The sequence below is a fragment of the Echinops telfairi genome, unplaced genomic scaffold (genome assembly GCF_000313985.2).
Source record: "Echinops telfairi isolate 266 unplaced genomic scaffold, ASM31398v2 ScPeMD7_30;HRSCAF=105, whole genome shotgun sequence".
Classification (NCBI taxonomy): Eukaryota; Metazoa; Chordata; class Mammalia; order Afrosoricida; family Tenrecidae; genus Echinops; species Echinops telfairi.
In genome coordinates this window covers 2,225,891-2,228,333 of record NW_022103927.1, presented here as the reverse complement: position 1 = coordinate 2,228,333, position 2,443 = coordinate 2,225,891, and the positions used below count along the sequence as shown (strand labels likewise).

The window sequence follows — 2,443 nt, the reverse complement described above, 5'->3', positions numbered from 1 at the left end:
CTTCCCATCTCTACCCCCTTCTGTCCCATGTCTGCCCAGAACCACCTGTCCCATTGTTTTCTCCGTGGGATTGTTCATCCTGCTATCAACTATAGATACACACAACAAAAAAGAACAAGAAAAACAAACAGAAACAATAGATAGTTCCAGGTCTGTCTGCTGACCCTTATTTTGAATTTTGTTTCTGTTATATAGGATGTTTCTCAGCTGAAAAGTCTTCTTAGGGCTTGCTTTATGTCTTTGTTTCTAAGACTATAGATAAAAGGATTCAGCATGGGTGTGACTACAGTGTACATTACTGAGGCTATTGCACTGGCTCTGGAGTTTTCAATAGTAGCAGAACTAACATAAACCCCAAGAGCTGTCCCATAGAACATGGAAACAACAGAAAGATGAGATCCACATGTGGAGAAGGCTTTATATTTGCCTCCAGCTGATGAAATTTGCAAAATGGAGGACACAATCTTCATGTAAGAGAAAAGGATCCCAGTGAGTGGAATAGCACCGAAAAGTCCAAATGCTAAATAAATGACTAAGTCATTAAGGAATGTGTCAGAACAAGCAAGTTGGGCGACCTGATCAAGTTCACAGAAAAAATGGGAGATTTCCAATTCTGTACAAAAAGACAGTCGCAAAACCATTAAACCATTTAATAGAGAGTCCAAAAAACGACAACACCCAGGAGGCCAGAAGCAGGAGGCCACAGAATCTTGGGTCCATGATGACCGTGTAGTGCAGTGGGTGACAGATGGCCACAAACCGGTCATAGGCCATCGCTGTCAATAAGAAATTCTCTAAGGTCCCAAAAAGCAAGAAAAAATACATCTGCGTGATGCAGTCTTCATATGTAATTACTTTGCTCTGCATTTGGATGTTCAGCAGCATCTTTGGGACCGTGGTGGAGGTGAAACAGATGTCAGTAAAGGAAAGGTTGGACAGGAAGAAGTACATGGGTGTGTGGAGGTGGGAGTCTGTGGTGATGGCCAGGATGATGAGCAGGTTCCCAGTGAAGGTGACCAGGTACATGGAGAGGAACAGTCCAAAGAGGAGGGGCTGCAGCTCTGCCTCTTCAGAAAGGCCCAGAAGGATGAATTCTGGAAAGTGAGTGTGGTTTCCTGGTTCCATGTAGCTGATGAAACTACTGGGAAAGAGAACAGAGCATTGCCAACTCTGCCATAAGCTGTTAACAACAGTTTAAGGGACATAGTGTCATTTATATTTTAAACAGTTAATTAATTAATGCCTATTTATATCTACATATCTCGTGTTCTTAAATCCCATGTGCTCAATATTCTCTTTGATGCGAAAATGTCTGGCTGTCCTTTCTTCTAATAGTATCTTTTCCCTAAAACATTATATTTCTCTACAAATTCCTTAAGACTTGGATTGTTCATTCAACAAATGTGTTTGACTGAATATTTTGTGCCAAGTGTTCTTGAAAGTTGTGAAAAATTAAAATTCTTACCCTTATTTGATGTGAAGAGCAGAAGATGCAACTATTGGGCTCTTCCCTTGTGGAGGTAGGAAGACTGATGGAAATGCAAAGACAATTGGTCCAGTGGACTCATGGAGCATGCAAATATCACTCATGCCTGGAACAGAACTCTCCTCCATGTGCCAATATTCAACTATGTAAGTTCAAGAGGCAGCACTTGCCCAGGAACAAAATTCAGAGGGTTAGGAAGGAAGGAGAAAAGAAAACAGGAAACACAAAGAGGCAACGGGATAAGCTATGGTACATCCGGGAATTGCAATGGATGAGTTAAATCAGGATGTGTGTGATTTCTTGAATGCTGGTCAGATCTGTAAACCAGGTAATTTATCCAGATGTAAGCAAATTATAGAGTAAAAATAAATATTTCTTAGTATAACCACTTCTGATAAAGATGCTTACAGCAGGAAATCTGAATGCAGTTATGATGCTAGTCATGAGAAGAACATGTTGGGCAGAGATAGGGGCTGTGCTACCCCCCTGACACAGGAGTATTCCTCACCCCCTCTGACAACAAGGTGGGTGGTGTAAGTGATGTGCAAAAACGGAATCTGGATTGAAGCTGTAGTTAAACATGATGGGAATATGAGATCAGATGGTTTTGAAGTTGTAAAAGACTCCATTATAAAGAACTTAAACGTCATTTATTATTTTATATTTATTATAATAACACCACATTATATCATGTCCTATTGTATTATACTGAGGAGCTAGTGGTGAAAATGCATAAACACTTGAACACTAGGTAAAAGCTTGGCAATTACAAGCAACTCAGAGAAACTTCTAAAGGCAAGCCTGGTGATCTGCTTCCCAAAGGTCACAGCCTAGAAAATCCCAAAGCCCAGTTCTACTCTGCACGTGTGGGTTCATCCAGAGTTGGAGTTGACTTGGTGACAGCTGACAACATCAATATTGTTATGTGATACAGTGTAGTGTTATTTGTATACACTA

General features: G+C 40.6%; 1 pseudogene; it reads right to left on the bottom strand.

The window, feature by feature from the left end:
- Nucleotides 1–203: 203 nt before the first annotated feature.
- Nucleotides 204–1,146, bottom strand: LOC101642938 (annotated as a pseudogene).
- Between the last annotated feature and the right edge of the window lie 1,297 nt (nucleotides 1,147–2,443).